The sequence below is a fragment of the Stylophora pistillata genome, unplaced genomic scaffold (genome assembly GCF_964205215.1).
Source record: "Stylophora pistillata unplaced genomic scaffold, jaStyPist1.2 SCAFFOLD_138, whole genome shotgun sequence".
Taxonomy (NCBI): domain Eukaryota; kingdom Metazoa; phylum Cnidaria; class Anthozoa; order Scleractinia; family Pocilloporidae; genus Stylophora; species Stylophora pistillata.
In genome coordinates this window covers 233,670-248,968 of record NW_028290846.1, presented here as the reverse complement: position 1 = coordinate 248,968, position 15,299 = coordinate 233,670, and the positions used below count along the sequence as shown (strand labels likewise).

The 15,299-nt window shown below is 52.8% G+C and overlaps 1 long non-coding RNA gene across 1 annotated transcript; it reads left to right on the top strand.

Moving 5' to 3' along the window:
• Nucleotides 1-11,392: 11,392 nt before the first annotated feature.
• LOC148715800 (uncharacterized) lies at nucleotides 11,393-13,549 on the top strand. Its single transcript, XR_015995845.1, has 3 exons — nucleotides 11,393-11,570; nucleotides 12,368-12,435; nucleotides 13,114-13,549. It is a non-coding gene; the product is annotated as an uncharacterized LOC148715800 (long non-coding RNA).
• Nucleotides 13,550-15,299: the final 1,750 nt, after the last annotated feature.

Here is a 15,299-nt window from a genome sequence, read left to right as displayed (position 1 = left end):
AGCACATGTGCCTCATAGTGCACAGCCTCTCACTCGCAGGCGTGCCACTACGGCCGCCGCGACTTGGCAGGATGTGCGCGTCTACTGCCCAACTCCCCTGGGACTATCTACTGCACCCGGGAATACCTTTTGGCCGCGTGGTGATGTGTTTCGTGGAAGTGGCAGGCGTGAGTACAAGGCTCACCGCCTTCTTTAGCACATGTGCCTCATAGTGCACAGCCTCTCACTCGCAGGCGTGCCACTACGGCTGTTGTGATTTGGCAGGAGGTGCCCGACTACTCTCCAACTCCCCTGGGACTATCTACTGCACCCGGGAATCCGTTTTGGCCGCGTGGTGATGTGTATCGTGAAAGTGGGCAGGCATGAGTACAAGGCTCAGCCGGTACACCTTGCACAGCCTCTCACTCTCACGCATGCCACTCCGTCGCCCGTGCTTTCCCGGAGTTGTGCGTCTATTGCCGAGGTTTCCCTGGGTCTAGTGCACCTGGGATTTCATTTTGGTGGCGTTGTCATGCGTTTGGTGGAAGTGGCAGGCGTGAGGACAAGGCTCACCGCCTTCTTTAGCACATGTGCCTCATAGTGCACAGCCTCTCACTCGCAGGCGTGCCACTACGGCCGCCGTGATTTGGCAGGAGGTGCCCGACTACTCTCCAACTCCCCTGGGACTATCTACTGCACCCGGGAATCCGTTTTGGCCGCGTGGTGATGTGTTTCGTGGAAGTGGCAGGCGTGAGTACAAGACTGACCGCCTTCTTTAGCACATGTGCCTCACAGTGCACAGCCTCTCAATTCCAGGCGTGCCACTACGGCTGCCGTGATTTGGCAGGAGGTGCCCGACTACTCTCCAACTCCCCTGGGACTATCTACTGCACCCGGGAACCCGTTCTTGCCGCGTAGTGATGTGTTTCGTGGAAGTGGCAGGCGTGAGTACAAGGCTCAGCCCTTACACCTTGCACAGCCTCTCACTCTCACGCATGCCACTTCGTCGCCCGTGCTTTCCCGGAGTTGCGCGTCTATTGCCGAGGATTCCCTGCGTCTAGTGCACCTGGGATTTCATTTTGGTGGCGTTGTCATGCGTTTGGTTGAAGTGGCAGGCGTGAGTACAAGGCTCACCGCCTTCTTTAGCACATGTGCCTCATAGTGCACAGCCTCTCACTCGCAGGCGTGCCACTACGGCCGCCGTGATCTGGCAGGAGGTGCGCGCCTACTCCCCAACTCCCCTGGGACTATCTACCTCACCCGGGAATAAGTTTTGGCCGCGTGGTGATGTGTTTCGTGGAAGTGGCAGGCGTGAGTACAAGGCTCAGCCCGTACACCTTGCACAGCCTCTCACTCTCACGCATGCCACTCCGTCGCCCGTGCTTTCCCGGAGTTGCGCGTCTATTGCCGAGGTTTCCCTGGGTCTAGTGCACCTGGGATTTCATTTTGGTGGCGTTGTCATGCGTTTGGTGGAAGTGGCATGCGTGAGTACAAGGCTCACCGCCTTCTTTAGCACATGTGCCTCATAGTGCACAGCCTCTCACTCGCAGGCGTGCCACTACGGCTGCCGCGACTTGGCAGGATGTGCGCGTCTACTGCCCAACTCCCCTGGGACTATCTACTGCACCCAGGAATAGCTTTTGGCCGCGTGGTGATGTGTTTCGTGGAAGTGGCAGGCGTGAGTACAAGGCTCACCGCCTTCTTTAGCACATGTGCCTCATAGTGCACAGCCTCTCACTCGCAGGCGTGCCACTACGGCCGCCGTGATCTGGCAGGAGGTGCGCGCCTACTCCCCAACTCCCCTGGGACTATCTACTTCACCCGGGAATAAGTTTTGGCCGCGTGGTGATGTGTTTCGTGGAAGTGGCAGGCGTGAGTACAAGGCTCAGCCCGTACACCTTGCACAGCCTCTCACTCTCACGCATGCCACTCCGTCGCCCGTGCTTTCCCGGAGTTGCGCGTCTATTGCCGAGGTTTCCCTGGGTCTAGTGCACCTGGGATTTCATTTTGGTGGCGTTGTCATGCGTTTGGTGGAAGTGGCATGCGTGAGTACAAGGCTCACCGCCTTCTTTAGCACATGTGCCTCATAGTGCACAGCCTCTCACTCGCAGGCGTGCCACTACGGCCACCGCGACTTGGCAGGATGTGCGCGTCTACTGCCCAACTCTCCTGGGACTATCTACTGCACCCGGGAATAGCTTTTGGCCGCGTGGTGATGTGTTTCGTGGAAGTGGCAGGCGTGAGTACAAGGCTCACCGCCTTCTTTAGCACATGTGCCTCATAGTGCACAGCCTCTCACTCGCAGGCGTGCCACTACGGCTGCCGTGATTTGGCAGGAGGTGCCCGACTACTCTCCAACTCCCCTGGGACTATCTACTGCACCCGGGAATAAGTTTTGGCCGCGTGGTGATGTGTATCGTGGAAGTGGGCAGGCATGAGTACAAGGCTCAGCCGGTACACCTTGCACAGCCTCTCACTCTCACGCATGCCACTCCGTCGCCCGTGCTTTCCCGGAGTTGTGCGTCTATTGCCGAGGATTCCCTGGGTCTAGTGCACCTGGGATTTCATTTTGGTGGCGTTGTCATGCGTTTGGTGGAAGTGGCAGGCGTGAGGACAAGGCTCACCGCCTTCTTTAGCACATGTGCCTCATAGTGCACAGCCTCTCACTCCCAGGCGTGCCACTACGGCCGCCGTGATTTGGCAGGAGGTGCCCGACTACTCTCCAACTCCCCTGGGACTATCTACTGCACCCGGGAATAGCTTTTGGCCGCGTGGTGATGTGTTTCGTGGAAGTGGCAGGCGTGAGTACAAGACTGACCGCCTTCTTTAGCACATGTGCCTCACAGTGCACAGCCTCTCAATTGCAGGCGTGCCACTACGGCTGCCGTGATTTGGCAGGAGGTGCCCGACTACTCTCCAACTCCCCTGGGACTATCTACTGCACCCGGGAACCCTTTCTTGCCGCGTAGTGATGTGTTTCGTGGAAGTGGCAGGCGTGAGTACAAGGCTCAGCCCTTACACCTTGCACAGCCTCTCACTCTCACGCATGCCACTTCGTCGCCCGTGCTTTCCCGGAGTTGCGCGTCTATTGCCGAGGTTTCCCTGCGTCTAGTGCACCTGGGATTTCATTTTGGTGGCGTTGTCATGCGTTTGGTGGAAGTGGCAGGCGTGAGTACAAGGCTCACCGCCTTCTTTAGCACATGTGCCTCATAGTGCACAGCCTCTCACTCGCAGGCGTGCCACTACGGCCGCCGTGATCTGGCAGGAGGTGCGCGCCTACTCCCCAACTCCCCTGGGACTATCTACTTCACCCGGGAATAAGTTTTGGCCGCGTGGTGATGTGTTTCGTGGAAGTGGAAGGCGTGAGTACAAGGCTCAGCCCGTACACCTTGCACAGCCTCTAGCTCTCACGCATGCCACTCCGTCGCCCGTGCTTTCCCGGAGTTGCGCGTCTATTGCCGAGGTTTCCCTGGGTCTAGTGCACCTGGGATTTCATTTTGGTGGCGTTGTCATGCGTTTGGTGGAAGTGGCATGCGTGAGTACAAGGCTCACCGTCTTCTTTAGCACATGTGCCTCATAGTGCACAGCCTCTCACTCGCAGGCGTGCCACTACGGCCACCGCGACTTGGCAGGATGTGCGCGTCTACTGCCCAACTCCCCTGGGACTATCTACTGCACCCGGGAATAGCTTTTGGCCGCGTGGTGATGTGTTTCGTGGAAGTGGCAGGCGTGAGTACAAGGCTCACCGCCTTCTTTAGCACATGTGCCTCATAGTGCACAGCCTCTCACTCGCAGGCGTGCCACTACGGCTGCCGTGAATTGGTAGGAGGTGCCCGACTACTCTCCAACTCCCCTGGGACTATCTACTGCACCCGGGAATCCGTTTTGGCCGCGTGGTGATGTGTATCGTGGAAGTGGGCAGGCATGAGTACAAGGCTCAGCCGGTACACCTTGCACAGCCTCTCACTCTCACGCATGCCACTCCGTCGCCCGTGCTTTCCCGGAGTTGTGCGTCTATTGCCGAGGTTTCCCTGGGTCTAGTGCACCTGGGATTTCATTTTGGTGGCGTTGTCATGCGTTTGGTGGAAGTGGCAGGAGTGAGGACAAGGCTCACCGCCTTCTTTAGCACATGTGCCTCATAGTGCACAGCCTCTCACTCGCAGGCGTGCCACTACGGCCGCCGTGATTTGGCAGGAGGTGCCCGACTACTCTCCAACTCCCCTGGGACTATCTACTGCACCCGGGAATCCGTTTTGGCCGCGTGGTGATGTGTTTCGTGGAAGTGGCAGGCGTGAGTACAAGACTGACCGCCTTCTTTAGCACATGTGCCTCACAGTGCACAGCCTCTCAATTGCAGGCGTGCCACTACGGCTGCCGTGATTTGGCAGGAGGTGCCCGACTACTCTCCAACTCCCCTGGGACTATCTACTGCACCCGGGAACTTGTTCTTGCCGCGTAGTGATGTGTTTCGTGGAAGTGGCAGGCGTGAGTACAAGGCTCAGCCCTTACACCTTGCACAGCCTCTCACTCTCACGCATGCCACTTCGTCGCCCGTGCTTTCCCGGAGTTGCGCGTCTATTGCCGAGGTTTCCCTGCGTCTAGTGCACCTGGGATTTCATTTTGGTGGCGTTGTCATGCGTTTGGTGGAAGTGGCAGGCGTGAGTACAAGGCTCACCGCCTTCTTTAGCACATGTGCCTTATAGTGCACAGCCTCTCACTCGTAGGCGTGCCACTACGGCCGCCGTGATCTGGCAGGAGGTGCGCGCCTACTCCCCAACTCCCCTGGGACTATCTACTTCACCTGGGAATAAGTTTTGGCCGCGTGGTGATGTGTTTCGTGGAAGTGGCAGGCGTGAGTACAAGGCTCAACCCGTACACCTTGCACAGCCTCTTACTCTCACGCATGCCACTCCGTCGCCCGTGCTTTCCCGGAGTTGCGCGTCTATTGCCGAGGTTTCCCTGGGTCTAGTGCACCTGGGATTTAATTTTGGTGGCGTTGTCATGCGTTTGGTGGAAGTGGCATGCGTGAGTACAAGGCTCACCGCCTTCTTTAGCACATGTGCCTCATAGTGCACAGCCTCTCACTCGCAGGCGTGCCACTACGGCTGCCGCGACTTGGCAGGATGTGCGCGTCTACTGCCCAACTCCCCTGGGACTATCTACTGCACCCAGGAATAGCTTTTGGCCGCGTGGTGATGTGTTTCGTGGAAGTGGCAGGCGTGAGTACAAGGCTCACCGCCTTCTTTAGCACATGTGCCTCATAGTGCACAGCCTCTCACTCGCAGGCGTGCCACTACGGCCGCCGTGATCTGGCAGGAGGTGCGCGCCTACTCCCCAACTCCCCTGGGACTATCTACTTCACCCGGGAATAAGTTTTGGCCGCGTGGTGATGTGTTTCGTGGAAGTGGCAGGCGTGAGTACAAGCCTCAGCCCGTACACCTTGCACAGCCTCTCACTCTCACGCATGCCACTCCGTCGCCCGTGCTTTCCCGGAGTTGCGCGTCTATTGCCGAGGTTTCCCTGGGTCTAGTGCACCTGGGATTTCATTTTGGTGGCGTTGTCATGCGTTTGGTGGAAGTGGCATGCGTGAGTACAAGGCTCACCGCCTTCTTTAGCACATGTGCCTTATAGTGCACAGCCTCTCACTCGCAGGCGTGCCACTACGGCCGCCGCGACTAAGCAGGATGTGCGCGTCTACTGCCCAACTCCCCTGGGACTATCTACTGCACCCGGGAATAGCTTTTGGCCGCGTGGTGATGTGTTTCGTGGAAGTGGCAGGCGTGAGTACAAGGCTCACCGCCTTCTTTAGCACATGTGCCTCATAGTGCACAGCCTCTCATTCGCAGGCGTGCCACTACGGCTGCCGTGATTTGGCAGGAGGTGCCCGACTACTCTCCAACTCCCCTGGGACTATCTACTGCACCCGGGAATCCGTTTTGGCCGCGTGGTGATGTGTATCGTGGAAGTGGGCAGGCATGAGTACAAGGCTCAGCCGGTACACCTTGCACAGCCTCTCACTCTCACGCATGCCACTCCGTCGCCCGTGCTTTCCCGGAGTTGTGCGTCTATTGCCGAGGTTTCCCTGGGTCTAGTGCACCTGGGATTTCATTTTGGTGGCGTTGTCATGCGTTTGGTGGAAGTGGCAGGCGTGAGGACAAGGCTCACCGCCTTCTTTAGCACATGTGCCTCATAGTGCACAGCCTCTCACTCGCAGGCGTGCCACTACGGCCGCCGTGATTTGGCAGGAGGTGCCCGACTACTCTCCAACTCCCCTGGGACTATCTACTGCACCCGGGAATCCGTTTTGGCCGCGTGGTGATGTGTTTCGCGGAAGTGGCAGGCGTGAGTACAAGACTGACCGCCTTCTTTAGCACATGTGCCTCACAGTGCACAGCCTCTCAATTGCAGGCGTGCAACTACGGCTGCCGTGATTTGGCAGGAGGTGCCCGACTACTCTCCAACTCCCCTGGGACTATCTACTGCACCCGGGAACCCGTTCTTGCCGCGTAGTGATGTGTTTCGTGGAAGTGGCAGGCGTGAGTACAAGGCTCAGCCCTTACACCTTGCACAGCCTCTCACTCTCACGCTTGCCACTTCGTCGCCCGTCCTTTCCCGGAGTTGCGCGTCTATTGCCGAGGTTTCCCTGCGTCTAGTGCACCTGGGATTTCATTTTGGTGGCGTTGTCATGCGTTTGGTGGAAGTGGCAGGCGTGAGTACAAGGCTCACCGCCTTCTTTAGCACATGTGCCTCATAGTGCACAGCCTCTCACTCGCAGGCGTGCCACTACGGCCGCCGTCATCTGGCAGGAGGTGCGCGCCTACTCCCCAACTCCCCTGGGACTATCTACTTCACCCGGGAATAAGTTTTGGCCGCGTGGTGATGTGTTTCGTGGAAGTGGCAGGCGTGAGTACAAGGCTCAGCCCGTACACCTTGCACAGCCTCTCACTGTCACGCATGCCACTCCGTCGCCCGTGCTTTCCCGGAGTTGCGCGTCTATTGCCGAGGTTTCCCTGGGTCTAGTGCACCTGGGATTTCATTTTGGTGGCGTTGTCATGCGTTTGGTGGAAGTGGCATGCGTGAGTACAAGGCTCACCGCCTTCTTTAGCACATGTGCCTCATAGTGCACAGCCTCTCACTCGCAGGCGTGCCACTACGGCTGCCGCGACTTGGCAGGATGTGCGCGTCTACTGCCCAACTCCCCTGGGACTATCTACTGCACCCGGGAATAGCTTTTGGCCGCGTGGTGATGTGTTTCGTGGAAGTGGCAGGCGTGAGTACAAGGCTCACCGCCTTCTTTAGCACATGTGCCTCATAGTGCACAGCCTCTCACTCGCAGGCGTGCCACTACGGCTGCCGTGATTTGGCAGGAGGTGCCCGACTACTCTCCAACTCCCCTGGGACTATCTACTGCACCCGGGAATCCGTTTTGGCCGCGTGGTGATGTGTATCGTGGAAGTGGGCAGGCATGAGTACAAGGCTCAGCCGGTACACCTTGCACAGCCTCTCACTCTGACGCATGCCACTCCGTCGCCCGTGCTTTCCCGGAGTTGTGCGTCTGTTGCCGAGGTTTCCCTGCGTCTAGTGCACCTGGGATTTCATTTTGGTGGAGTTGTCATGCGTTTGGTGGAAGTGGCATGCGTGAGTACAAGGCTCACCGCCTTCTTTAGCACATGTGCCTCATAGTGCACAGCCTCTCACTCGCAGGCGTGCCACTACGGCCACCGCGACTTGGCAGGATGTGCGCGTCTACTGCCCAACTCCCCTGGGACTATCTACTTCACCTGGGAATAGCTTTTGGCCGCGTGGTGATGTGTTTCGTGGAAGTGGCAGGCGTGAGTACAAGGCTCACCGCCTTCTTTAGCACATGTGCCTCATAGTGCACAGCCTCTCACTCGCAGGCGTGCCACTACGGCTGCCGTGATTTGGCAGGAGGTGCCCGACTACTCTCCAACTCCCCTGGGACTATCTACTGCACCCGGGAATCCGTTTTGGCCGCGTGGTGATGTGTATCGTGGAAGTGGGCAGGCATGAGTACAAGGCTCAGCCGGTACACCTTGCACAGCCTCTCACTCTCACGCATGCCACTCCGTCGCCCGTGCTTTCCCGGAGTTGTGCGTCTATTGCCGAGGTTTCCCTGGGTCTAGTGCACCTGGGATTTCATTTTGGTGGCGTTGTCATGCGTTTGGTGGAAGTGGCAGGCGTGAGGACAAGGCTCACCGCCTTCTTTAGCACATGTGCCTCATAGTGCACAGCCTCTCACTCGCAGGCGTGCCACTACGGCCGCCGTGATTTGGCAGGAGGTGCCCGACTACTCTCCAACTCCCCTGGGACTATCTACTGCACCCGGGAATCCGTTTTGGCCGCGTGGTGATGTGTTTCGTGGAAGTGGCAGGCGTGAGTACAAGACTGACCGCCTTCTTTAGCACATGTGCCTCACAGTGCACAGCCTCTCAATTGCAGGCGTGCCACTACGGCTGCCGTGATTTGGTAGGAGGTGCCCGACTACTCTCCAACTCCCCTGGGACTATCTACTGCACCCGGGAACCCGTTCTTGCCGCGTAGTGATGTGTTTCGTGGAAGTGGCAGGCGTGAGTACAAGGCTCAGCCCTTACACCTTGCACAGCCTCTCACTCTCACGCATGCCACTTCGTCGCCCGTGCTTTCCCGGAGTTGTGCGTCTATTGCCGAGGTTTCCCTGCGTCTAGTGCACCTGGGATTTCATTTTGGTGGCGTTGTCATGCGTTTGGTGGAAGTGGCAGGCGTGAGTACAAGGCTCACCGCCTTCTTTAGCACATGTGCCTCATAGTGCACAGCCTCTCACTCGCAGGCGTGCCACTACGGCCGCCGTGATCTGGCAGGAGGTGGGTGCCTACTCCCCAACTCCCCTGGGACTATCTACTTCACCCGGGAATAAGTTTTGGCCGCGTGGTGATGTGTTTCGTGGAAGTGGCAGGCGTGAGTACAAGGCTCAGCCCGTACACCTTGCACAGCCTCTCACTCTCACGCATGCTACTCCGTCGCCCGTGCTTTCCCGGAGTTGCGCGTCTATTGCCGAGGTTTCCCTGGGTCTAGTGCACCTGGGATTTCATTTTGGTGGCGTTGTCATGCGTTTGGTGGAAGTGGCATGCGTGAGTACAAGGCTCACCGCCTTCTTTAGCACATGTGCCTCATAGTGCAAGGCCTCTCACTCGCAGGCGTGCCACTACGGCTGCCGCGACTTGGGAGGATGTGCGCGTCTACTGCCCAACTCCCCTGGGACTATCTACTGCACCCGGGAATAGGTTTTGGCCGCGTGGTGATGTGTTTCGTGGAAGTGGCAGGCGTGAGTACAAGGTTCACCGCCTTCTTTAGCACATGTGCCTCATAGTGCACAGCCTCTCACTCGCAGGCGTGCCACTACGGCTGCCGTGATTTGGCAGGAGGTGCCCGACTACTCTCCAACTCCCCTGGGACTATCTACTGCACCCGGGAATAAGTTTTGGCCGCGTGGTGATGTGTATCGTGGAAGTGGGCAGGCGTGAGTACAAGGCTCAGCCGGTACACCTTGCACAGCCTCTCACTCTCACGCATGCCACTCCGTCGCCCTTGCTTTCCCGGAGTTGCGCGTCTATTGCCGAGGTTTCCCTGGGTCTAGTGCACCTGGGATTTCATTTTGGTGGCGTTGTCATGCGTTTGGTGGAAGTGGCATGCGTGAGTACAAGGCTCACCGCCTTCTTTAGCACATGTGCCTCATAGTGCACAGCCTCTCACTCGCAGGCGTGCCACTACGGCTGCCGCGACTTGGCAGGATGTGCGCGTCTACTGCCCAACTCCCCTGGGACTATCTACTGCACCCGGGAATAGCTTTTGGCCGCGTGGTGATGTGTTTCGTGGAAGTGGCAGGCGTGAGTACAAGGCTCACCGCCTTCTTTAGCACATGTGCCTCATAGTGCACAGCCTCTCACTCGCAGGCGTGCCACTACGGCTGCCGTGATTTGGCAGGAGGTGCCCGACTACTCTCCAACTCCCCTGGGACTATCTACTGCACCCGGGAATCCGTTTTGGCCGCGTGGTGATGTGTATCGTGGAAGTGGGCAGGCATGAGTACAAGGCTCAGCCGGTACACCTTGCACAGCCTCTCACTCTCACGCATGCCACTCCGTCGCACGTGCTTTCCCGGAGTTGTGCGTCTATTGCCGAGGTTTCCCTGGGTCTAGTGCACCTGGGATTTCATTTTGGTAGCGTTGTCATGCGTTTGGTGGAAGTGGCAGGCGTGAGGACAAGTCTCACCGCCTTATTTAGCACATGTGCCTCATAGTGCTCAGCCTCTCACTCGCAGGCGTGCCACTACGGCCGCCGTGATTTGGCAGGAGGTGCCCGACTACTCTCCAACTCCCCTGGGACTATCTACTGCACCCGGGAATCCGTTTTGGCCGCGTGGTGATGTGTTTCGTGGAAGTGGCAGGCGTGAGTACAAGACTGACCGCCTTCTTTAGCACATGTGCCCCACAGTGCACAGCCTCTCAATTGCAGGCGTGCCACTACGGCTGCCGTGATTTGGCAGGAGGTGCCGGACTACTCTCCAACTCCCCTGGGACTATCTACTGCACCCGGGAACCCGTTCTTGCCGCGTAGTGATGTGTTTCGTGGAAGTGGCAGGCGTGAGTACAAGGCTCAGCCCTTACACCTTGCACAGCCTCTCACTCTCACGCATGCCACTTCGTCGCCCGTGCTTTCCCGGAGTTGCGCGTCTATTGCCGAGGTTTCCCTGCGTCTAGTGCACCTGGGATTTCATTTTGGTGGCGTTGTCATGCGTTTGGTGGAAGTGGCAGGCGTGAGTACAAGGCTCACCGCCTTCTTTAGCACATGTGCCTCATAGTGCACAGCCTCTCACTCGCAGGCATGCCACTACGGCCGCCGTGATCTGGCAGGAGGTGCGCGCCTACTCCCCAACTCCCCTGGGACTATCTACTTCACCCGGGAATAAGTTTTGGCCGCGTGGTGATGTGTTTCGTGGAAGTGGCAGGCGTGAGTACAAGGCTCAGCCCGTACACCTTGCACAGCCTCTCACTCTCACGCATGCCACTCCGTCGCCCGTGCTTTCCCGGAGTTGCGCGTCTATTGCCGAGGTTTCCCTGGGTCTAGTGCACCTGGGATTTCATTTTGGTGGCGTTGTCATGCGTTTGGTGGAAGTGGCATGCGTGAGTACAAGGCTCACCGCCTTCTTTAGCACATGTGCCTCATAGTGCAAGGCCTCTCACTCGCAGGCGTGCCACTACGGCTGCCGCGACTTGGCAGGATGTGCGCGTCTACTGCCCAACTCCCCTGGGACTATCTACTGCACCCAGGAATAGCTTTTGGCCGCGTGGTGATGTGTTTCGTGGAAGTGGCAGGCGTGAGTACAACTCAAGTAGTTTAAGGCCTGGGTTTTATCTTGGTTTGAGACCCCCAGCAGAGTTTCAAGACTTAAAAAAATGGCGGCCGTTACCGCATAGCGCGTTCGAAGATTAGATCAGAGAGCCTTTACGCTTTTGGAAGGCGAACATGGATGTATCTACCGAAATTTTTTTAGAAGACGTTGTTTTCGTGCAGATGTGAGGTCTACAGCTGAGGTGAGTGGTATTTTTGTGTTTCATTCGGCAAATTAGCTCTAATTTGCCGTAGCTTCCATAATGCTCTGAGGCGTAAATCCAAATAACGAGCGTTTTATTCAAGGAAAGCGCATTTTTTCGTTTACTAAATTATAGATTACAAATGTTTTGGTATGTTTCGGAAATTTTCCATTCTCGTCAGTGTAGGATGAGGTGGAAATTAATAAACCGCGGAGTGAAAACTTACCCGAAGGGTAAATTTTGTTGTTTACCAAATTTAAATGCCTCGGCTCAATCTCGAGCTAGAAATTTAACGGTGATTTATAGTACAACACTTTTGTGGGTAAATGTATTTATATGAGCTTCAACAAAGAGAGTTCATTACTCAATCTACAAGGCATGAGAGAGAGCAAAAAGCTATGTGTCAACAGTTGTGCTCTTATACATGTGTAGCGAAATTTAAAGTATACATATCTATGTTTTAGATTGAATCGATCCCAAGAGAGGTGACAAACTAAATTGGGATGTCGTCTTTAACCTTAGTTAACAATGACTGATTTGCCAGCCTGTGACGAATAACACAGACATTCTCAATCCTACATGAACATGGCAAATAGGAATCTGACCATTACCTTTTCTTAACTATGATTTTTACTTAAATTCTTATACAACTTCCACATTCATCAGGATATGTTGTCCAACTTGTGAAATTAAAGCCATCTAAGTTATGGTAGAATTTTAAGCCAAGTAATGTAAACTGTTGCCTGAGACTTCTTTTCTAATTTCATGTTCACAGTGTATTTTTTTTAAATTCATAGGGACAAGATAGCTCAACAGCACAGCTATTCTGAGGTCAAACATAATCTTTGACTCGCTTATGATGAAGGTGAGCAATTAGTAAATAAGTGTTAATTACCAGTAACAAATTTGCTCTCAATCTGAAGCTTTTGGTGGTAAAAATGATGGACAACAATCACTTTCAAGTGACTTATTACCTTTTTTAAATGACCTGACTAAATCATTTAAGGGAATAAAATTAGGTAAGAATGCTTGATCAAAATACTTTACAAATGTACTGTAATCATCTTCCAGGGTTGTAGCAATTTCAGAGCAACTTTTTTCTTGTGAAGAGTATTTGTTACCTCATCTGATAACTCATGGTCATTAGCATTGGGAAGCCAGTTATTCTGCATTAAGAAGGTTGCATCCCATACTTTTGTATCAGACTGTAGTTGCCTAGTGGCCTTCAGGACAAGAACTTGTATTTTTGCCAGGTGGTTTTCATACCTGTTGGCACAATATCTGGATTTGGGGTTGCGGTTTAGGTTGTTGTGTAATTTTTCAGGCTGTATGACTTCAGGTGTTCCGCTTTGGGGCATTTTTTACCCTCCTTTTTGCTTCATCAATGGTTTCAAAACATTCTACCATTCTTTGCCTTTTCCTGGTTGCAAAATATGTTCATTGAGCCAGGTGAAGGTTGACATAATTTTTTTTTCAGGAATTTTCTATACTTTTTTTTTTTAATTTTCTCTCTTCTTTACGGATTTTTTTTTTGCCTCAACAGGTGAAACTTTGTCAACCCAGCCTCGGAAACCATGGACATGACTTCTGTAAAGGACTTTACCAGTTGCTCCTTACATTCAGAGTCGAATTCCTTATATATCACTGACCCTACGTTTTTCACTTCTTTTGGTGTTGTTTTGAAGATTTTTTTTCCTTAAAGCTCTTTGGCTTGACTTTTTACTTCTGTGAATGCCTCCCTTCTGCTTGCCGCACAACCTGTGCTTTTTTTGAAGAGGCTACTCTCTGCTGGTGTTGTTAAGAGACAGCATTTGCATTCTATTTGGTGCAGAGATTTTTTACCCTGGGCAGTTTTCTGCCAGCTTTCCATAGAATATGCATTTAGATACTGTTGCTTTTTTTCTGGTGGTGACCACTGTGAAATTCGGTTATCAATGGCCTTATATTTCTTGAGAAAAAGACCTATTGATGTAACTATACTTTTTTGTAATTGTGCTTTATTTTTCTGCCTGTAAGTATTTAGTGACCTTCAAAAGATTTATTGAAAGAAACACTTACTTTTGCTCACATGTAAATGGAGAAATTCTTTGAAATTTTCCATTTAGAGCTGATATCTCTCTTCAAATTGCTGGCTTTTATACGCCTTTTCTGATTCATTGTCCTTTGTTGAAAAATGTTTTTGGGCAAGGGACTTAGTAATTTATAAATAAACATGAGCGAATCAATCCCTAGTCAATCTCCATGTCAATTTACATTTTGTTTCTATTTCATTTTTCACTCAATATTTTTTTTTGCCTTTTTTTTTATTTTGTACCACATGAAATTGGACAGATGCCTCCAACTGAGCTGGCAGGAAATTAGTGCAAAGTGCACATGCAAATTATCTCTCCATCAAGATGGGGTGGGAGGGGAGAATTTGAAGTTTGAATAACCTTGTTTTTCACCCTTTTCTTTCTGCCAGGCCAGTTGAAATCCCTGTTCATTTCTTATCAACAGATTTTCATAAGACCTAAGAGCAGGATTATAATTTTTAAACACATGGAGCACTAATATTAGCAGTTATTTCTCCCTTCCACCTCCCACCTCCTGTGGCTCAATTTTGGTCCATGTTGTGGGTTGATTTTGCTGTCATGTGAAGAGAAAAACTAAAGCTGTTGTATATATGACTTCATGGGAAACAACAACCCATGCAGTGAGTCCCACAGAACATCTCTTAATTTATTTTAGCATCTTTTATTTTCTTTCGGTCACGGACGTGGAAATTGCGAAAAAAGCAACAAACAAGTTGAAGTAATATTATTGAAGCATTTCAGTATCTTACAATTACAGGAGATGAAAACATACAATACTAGAGCAGTAAAAAATAATTCGTTTGTTTTTTGGCTTGCTAAGCCAGCAGTTTTACTTTCCCATCAGATATTTGTCCGGTGATCGACTTGACGACTATAACCACCATATTTTATTTGTGCCTTCTTGGTCAGCGGTATAATGTGGTAGTCAAGTCTTGTTCATGTATTATGTTCGAAAAGAAACAAAATGGCTACTTCTTTCGTAGTTTAAAAAGGGGTAGTCAGAATGCTATCGCCGGTGCCGAATTTTTCATTTCAAGCAGTTATTTTTAGCGAAATGGAAGAAGGTGTTGATAAACTTTATCTTCTCGTTTGGAATGAAGCTCCGAATAGAGTTGATAACAATCTAAAGACCATTAAGTTGAGAAAAGTTCCTTCTCAGCTCCTAAAAATCTCTAATCTCTTTTTTAAGGAACGAAGGAAATTCATTCCAAACGTAGATGGCTAGCATTTCTTATTGAGTATTTTTCTCATTCATTGATCAGTAACGAGTGTGTGTAAATCTTACCAATTCCGATAAAAACCGATTGAGTAGCGTTTTGATCACGTGACCCGACACGTGACCGTCGTCGTCGGCATTGTTGCCATAAGGTAAAAGTTCGTATGGATATCTATCCTCCCTGAAAGTTTCAGCGAAATCGGCTGTATATTTATGGAGATATGTCTGTTTATTTTATTAAGGCAATTTAATCTCCTGACCCAGGCCTTAAACTACTTGAGAAGGCTCACCGCCTTCTTTAGCACATGTGCCTCATAGTGCACAGCCTCTCACTCGCAGGCGTGCCACTACGGCCGCCGTGATCTGGCAGGAGGTGCGCGCCTACTACCCAACTCCCCTGGGACTATCTACTTCACCCAGTAATAAGTTTTGGCCGCGTGG